Source organism: Labeo rohita, chromosome 17, assembly GCF_022985175.1.
Source record: "Labeo rohita strain BAU-BD-2019 chromosome 17, IGBB_LRoh.1.0, whole genome shotgun sequence".
Taxonomy (NCBI): Eukaryota; Metazoa; Chordata; class Actinopteri; order Cypriniformes; family Cyprinidae; genus Labeo; species Labeo rohita.
The window spans coordinates 2,067,735-2,074,267 of record NC_066885.1 but is presented as its reverse complement, the minus strand read 5'-3'; positions in this window follow the sequence as shown (position 1 = coordinate 2,074,267).

The window sequence follows — 6,533 nt, the reverse complement described above, 5'->3', positions numbered from 1 at the left end:
ATCCAGGTTGTTGTTAGGGGGTTGCTAAGATGTTGCTATTGTTTTGAATGGTTGCCAAGGTGTTACTATGTGTCTGTTTGTGTGTTGCTATAGTATTCTGGGCGGTTGCTGGAGGGTTGCTAAGTTGTTAGGGTTATATATATATATATATATATATATATATATATATGATTTTGGAGCACACCTCATTTGCTTAGACAATTCGCCCCATTATCAAGGTAATGGTGCTTTCATTACAAGTGATATCCTGTGCCAGGAGGAAATGGAGTGTAATGGATGTGACTTTGCCCCGTTTTGATTAAATGGGGATCTACAAAGAGCCATATATGCCAAAATCATCCTCTCTTAGCGGCTGATATGTCAGTTGTCACTTAGAGCTGCTGACCAGATCATAAAGTTTCCATTTACCCCTACTGAGCTCATTTTCCCGTAAGGCCAATGATGCACAGAGAGAGACACTTGTTATCAAATGATGTGCATGCAGGTTACTCACAGTATTTCCAGGATATTATGATGATTAAATTATTAATCTCATATCAACAGACAGTAGTGATAGATAAATAACTTACAAATTGTAGTCTGTTACTAATAGTCCAATTTACATGACAGATATTTGTGGTTAATAACATAATTCATTACATTATACATTTTAGGTAATATAATCAGACTACTTTTGGATTACTTTTGGAATACTTTTGCGCTAACTCTAACTCTCTCTATTGCCTTGATTTAAATAGGATAATCTTGTACCATATTGATCCAGTAGTCAAATGCTGTGTGGCCTCTCAAGTTTTTGTGCAATTATATTAACAGGTCTTTGTGTGAATGTCCACAAAACTGGAAGACTTATAAGCGAAGCGTATATAAGTGACATTCTGTTTTAGAAGGAAACTTTTTAAAGAGCTGAAAAAGAAGAATTAATGATTTATTGCTATTATGTGAGTATGTAATCATGTAATCACTAAAAAGTAACTGTAGTCTGATTACAAGCATTTAAAAAATGTAACACAGTCTAATTACAAATACTTCATTTTGGTAATCTGATTACATTATCAGTTATTACCCTGTCAACAGATAGCCGTGGAGCTGCAGATGTCAGAAAACAGGCAAAGAGAATGTAACAGTGTATTCGAATGTGTTTATTTTCCTTTGGGATCCATTTAAACTTGTCAATAAGATCATGTAAGGCTTCTTTTTATCTAGTGTCTGTATCTGGCTCAAGTATGACAGCAGCGCAGTCACCTGTGTCTACCAGCGCAGATTATCTATATGTTCACCCATCAGAAACACTCCAAACATGCATTAGAAATCAACCATGTCTTTTATAGCTGCCATTATCAGGCGTGTGACTGATAAGGCCTGAAACTAAATGGGCACACCTTAATAAATGATGGATGAGGAGACACAGCAATGCAACAGACTGGAGTGCTTTAGACAGAACAAAACTTGATATGCGAGAAACACATTTATGGAGCCCACAGTGCATCAAACATTGCTTCAAGCTGTCCAAACAGAATTCTGTGGTGTATTCCCATGTCAAAGTGTACACTGGGCTGGACAAAAGACGTGCATCAGCTACTCCAAAGATCCGATTTCGATAAAAACAATGGCTGCCTCATTTCCCTTTTGTTTTGTCACGGCATATCAGTCAAGTGCAGCTCCGCTGCTTCTCCTGCCGATGTGCCGTCTGTTACAAACTCTAAATTATTGAGCAACACTGCAGCTCGTCTTTCACAGCCAACAAATTCATTCATCCGAGCCAAGACTCAAAAATAGGGCCAGCTGATGATACAGGGCATGCATTCCCAAGAAACTCTGTGCTTTCAATAAAACATAATGGGTTTTAATAAGTAAATGTGGTATTTGTTCATGGAAAGCTCACCAGCACACTGATGGTGTGTTGTGGATGGTTGCCAGGGTGTTGCTATGCAGTTGCTAGGGTGTTGTGGATGGTTGTCAGGGCATTGCTAAGCAGTTGAATATACAATTATGTGGGTTAGTTGTTGCCATGCAGTTGCTAGGGTGTTGTGGATGGTTGCCAGGGTGTTGCTTTGCGGTTGAATATACAATTCTGTGGGTTAGTTGTTGCCATGCAGTTGGTAGGGTGTTGTGGATAGTTGTCAGAGCGTTGCCATGCAGTTGCATACATTATGTTTTCAGCAGGTTGACAGTGTGTTGCTACGCAGTTGCTAAGATGTTGTGGATGTTTACCAGAGAGTTGCTATGCAGCTACATACAGTATGTGTTCTGTGGGTTAATAGTGTATGTTGCCATGCAGTTGCCAGGGTGTTGTGGAAGGTTGCCAGGGCATTGTTATGCAGTTGCTTAGGTTTTGTAGATGGTTGTCAGAGTGTTGCTATGCTGTTGTGGATGGTTGTCAGAGTGTTGCTATGCTGTTGTGGATGGTTGTCACAGTGTTGTATGCTGTTGTTGATGGTTGCCAGGGTGTTGCTATGCAGTTAAATATATATTCTGTAGGTTAGTGTGTTGCCATGCAGTTACTAGGGTGTTGTGGATGGTTGTCAGAGTGTTGTATGCTGTTGCTGATGGTTGCCAGGGTGTTGCTATGCAGTTGCATATAGTATGTGTTCTGCTGGCTAATAGTGTGTTGCCATGCATTTGCTAAAATGTTGTGAATGGTTGCCAGGGGGTTGCTATGCAGTTAAATATATGTTCTGTAGGTTAGTCTGTTGCCATGCAGTTACTAGGGTGTTGTGGATGGTTTTCAGAGTGTTGTATGCTGTTGTTGATGGTTGCCAGGGTGTTGCTATGCAGTTGCATATAGTATGTGTTCTGCTGGCTAATAGTGTGTTGCCATGCAGTTGCTAGAATGTTGTGAATGGTTGCCAGGGGGTTGCTATGCAGTTAAATATATGTTATGTAGGTTAGTGTGTTGCTGTGCAGTTACAAGGGTTTGTGAATGGTTGCCAGGGTATTGTTATGCATTTGCTAATGTTTTGTAGATGGTTGTCAGAGTGTTGCTATGATGTTGTTGATGGTTGTCAGGGTGTTGAAATGCAGTTGCATACAGTATGTGTTCTTCTGGCTATTAGTGTGTTGTCATGCAGTTGTTAGAATGTTGTGGATGGTTGCCAAGGTGTTGCTATGCAGTTAAATATATGTTCTGTAGGTTAGTGTGTTGCCATGCAGTTACTAGGGTGTTGTGGATGGTTGTCAAAGTGTTGCTATGCTGTTGTGAATGGTTGTCAGGGTGTTGCTATGCAGTTGCAGATGCATTCTGTGGTTAACAGTACGTTGCCATAGTTGCATATGTGTTCTGTGGGTTAATAGTGTGTTGCCATGCATTTGATAGGGTGTTGTGAATGGTTGCCAGAGCATTGCTATGCAGTTGCATGCATGTTCTAAATTGCTAATAGTGTGTCATGCAGTTGCTAGATTTTTGTGGATGGTTGCCAGAGCATTCTTATGCATGTGTATTCTGAGTGGTTAATAGTGTGTTGCTATGCAGCTTAGGTTGTTCTGAGTGGTTAGTAATGTGTTGCTATGCAGTTGCTAGGGTGCTCTGGGTGCTCACTTACTGGCACAAATGAAAAGAGTCTCTGTGATTATCTGTTCTCTGGAAGCCCCTCAAGCCCCTTTATGTGCTCAGAAGAGTTAGTGTATGTCAATGATGTAAATGCATGATCAGCCTCAGCACAGTGTGTTTCAGTGCTTACATAAGGACATTGACTGAGACTGAGGCTGATCTGCGGTGTGTGTATCTCGTTGTCTCTGTGTGGCGTCACTCCAGGATGAGTCAGCGAGTGTTGGCTGTGTTATCAAAGCTCAACATTGTTGTCTTTAACACTCCCACAGACTGCTGATGACGGTATTCAGGAGCTTTAGATGTCACTGCCACCTAGTGTCTGTAGTGAAGAACTATAGGTTGCAAAAAAAGCTTGGGCTTTGCACACATATTTTACATTTTAAAATGTAATGCATTTGGTAGACTCTTTATACTTTGTGTTGCATCAAAATAAACACAACACAAAGTCTTTTCTGGGTTGCAAAATGATGTGCTTTCCACTTCACATTGAAACACAGTGATTTAAGTGACAGAAAAATTATGTCAGTGGAAACATCTCGCTTCCTGCATCAAGTGCACAGTTTACCTCAAACCTCAGAAAGTGTGACATTTAGTGCAGTTCAGTGGGAGTACTGCATGCATGCCAAGAAAAGAAAACTGTTTGTACCAGCATGGAGACATTGGTTTAAGTTTAAGTCAGACTCATAATGCAATTAGTATGTTTGAAGGACATCATAGAATATCAGAATATTAATAGAATAAGTCTGAACAGCGCATAACTTCGTAGAAGAAAAAGCAATATACAGCAACCCAAAACATCATGTGAAATCTGCATGCAAGTAATGACTTTTACAAGGTATCTGATAAGAGACACACTCAGATAATGTTCACTCTTCAGGAAACATTTCAGGTAAGAGGAAATCATTTGGAAAACATGTAAATGGAGATATTAAAACGATTTATTTTACAGTTTAGCAATATATAAGTTTGTGTACAGAATCAAGCCTGTTGAGTAGAAATATCTCTTAATCTCAAACTTTCATTTCTGGCTTTTCATAACTACTAACTAGTAAAGTAATGCATTACTTTTTAATTTGCAGTTATTTTTTCAAACAAGTTATTTTATTTCCCATATTGACTGACAGCTCTCCTGTCCCCTAAATAATGCAATTACTTACTTTTTTACGCAGTAACGCAATATTGTAATATATTACTTTAGTAACTTTGACATTTATATTTCTAGCAATAAGCACCAGAAAATTCACATTTGCATGTTTATTTTGTCATGAAGAAGCGTCTGTGCATTAGAAGTTTAAATGAGACAAATCAGTACATATTAAGTGAGACAAATCAGTACATATTCAAATGCATGTGATGCATATGTGATGCATTTAATTTTAACTGAAACAAGTGTTTTTGAGCTGATTTGGCTTGTATATAAGTTTGTGTACAGAATCAAGCCTGTTGCGTAAAAATATTTCTTAGTCTCAAACTTTCATTTCTGGCTTTTCATAACTACTAACTAGTAAAGTAACGCATTACTTTTTAATTTGCAGTTATTTTTTCAAACAAGTTATTTTATTTCCCATATTGACTGACAGCTCTCCTGTCCTCTAAATAATGCAATTACTTACTTTTTTACGTAGTAACGCAATATTGTAATGCAATATTACAATAAGCACCAGAAAAATTGCATTTGGATGTTTATTTTGTCATAAAGAAGCGTCTGTGCATTAGAAGTTTAAGTGAGACAAGTCAGTACATATTCGAAAGGCATCACATTATGCTAGGAAAATATCTGTTTGTACACGTACAAAAGAAATACAATTTAAAATCATACATAGACTCCATATTTCTCCTAACCGCAGGCATTTTTTTAACCCCTCTACATCGCCAATGTAAAATTGAAGTTGGTACTTTAACACATTGTCTGTGGTCATGTAACAGACTGCCAAGTTATTGGTTTTTGGTGCTGGGGGAAATGGAAAAGATCTTTAATATACAGTTGGATTTTGACCCAGTCTCACTGTTGTTGGGTATTCCTAATGGACGCATTGCTTCATCTGCTAATAAGAAATTGTATAATATTTTGGCCTTTGCTGCCAGGAAAAATATTTTACTTAATTGGATTAGTGATAAATCTCCATCACTTAAAGGTTGGCATAAGATAATTTTTGAGTTAATTCCCCTGGAGCGTCTTACCTATGTATTACATAAAAAAACAGGCCAGTTTTGTTAAGTCTGGACCCCATATCTTGACTATTTGGAACCTCATCTTCGTCCTATTATATTACAAGGAATGTTGTAGTTGTATAACTCTCTAGACAACTAATTTATTTTTTTTTTTCTTTTTCCCTTATCTGTTTTATATGAGGTAATCCTGTGTTATTTAAAGTCTAAGCTATCTGTGTTCTTTGTTTTTGTTGCTGTTTTGATGATGTCTTGTTATTTATGTATTATATTGGAAATGCAATAAATATAATTATAAAAGAAAAAGAAAGGCATCACATCATTTTAAAGTGATTCACATTAGAATAAATCCATCTACAGTGACTAGAATATAGCATGTGATGCATTTAATTTAAACTGAAACTGTGTTTTTGAGCTGATTTGGCTTTAAAACTTTAAAACAGCACCAGGAATGAAGCTTTGATGAAACTGCACACGAACACGACTTTGAAAACCCCTTTTTGAGGTCTGTGGTGAATGATGCATCTGATGAAGGAAATGAAACGCTTCCATCAGCTTTGATTCAGACCTTGATAAATGAAGTGTCTCTGTGATGAAATGAAGTGAATCTTTAATAAATGATCCTTTAGTGTTGAAAAACATTATTGTTATGCATATCAAAACAACTCCCTCCCACATAATGCAGACAATAACTGTTTATTCAAAAATGTATATTTGGTAATGAAAGAAGTAACAGACAGATACACTAGCCACAGACATGATGTGTCAGTCTGTGGTAAGCCATGTCCTGTTTAAGACAGTGTGTTCCCATTAGATC